The sequence below is a fragment of the Hakea prostrata genome, unplaced genomic scaffold, assembly GCF_041222555.1.
Source record: "Hakea prostrata isolate BN-2017 unplaced genomic scaffold, UWA_Hpros_2 contig_40, whole genome shotgun sequence".
NCBI lineage: Eukaryota > Viridiplantae > Streptophyta > Magnoliopsida > Proteales > Proteaceae > Hakea > Hakea prostrata.
Genome location: NW_028291159.1, coordinates 254,281 through 254,943, shown reverse-complemented (window position 1 = coordinate 254,943; position 663 = coordinate 254,281).

The window sequence follows — 663 nt, the reverse complement described above, 5'->3', positions numbered from 1 at the left end:
GAAACACTAGGTCGGATGAAACCTCTATCCAAGAGTTCATTCAACTGCTTTTGCAACTCAACCAACTCAATGGGAGCCATTCTATATGGAGCCTTGGATACTGGGGCAGCACCAGGGATTAGATCAATAGAAAATTCCACTTCTCTATCAGGTGGTATGCCTGACAGATCTTCAGGAAAAACATCGACGAAGTCACATACGACGCCAACTTGTTCTACTTTCTTTCCTGTCTTAAACTTTCCTTCAGATGGCAAACCCTCAACTAATGCATAGACTTGCATCAGTGCAGACATCGTCTTCTTACAAATTCTTCCTTTCTCACCTTGGAATTCAAACATTGAACTTCCACTAATCTGAAATTGAATTCTCTTCGAAGAACACAAAATTACAGCATTATGGGTAGTCAACCAATCAATACCCAAAATTACATCAAAATCCTTCATATCCAAAAGTACCAAATTGGCTTCCAAATTCTTTTCATCAACTAAAATAGGACACTTAACTAATCCTTTATCTATTTTCACAACAGTCCAAGGAGGAGTACAAAATGATAAACAACTAGATAAAATCTTAGGTTCCAAATTGATCTTCTTGATAAATGCAGACGATATGAAAGAATGAGACGCACCCGTATCAAATAACACAAATGCAGGAATAGAAGCA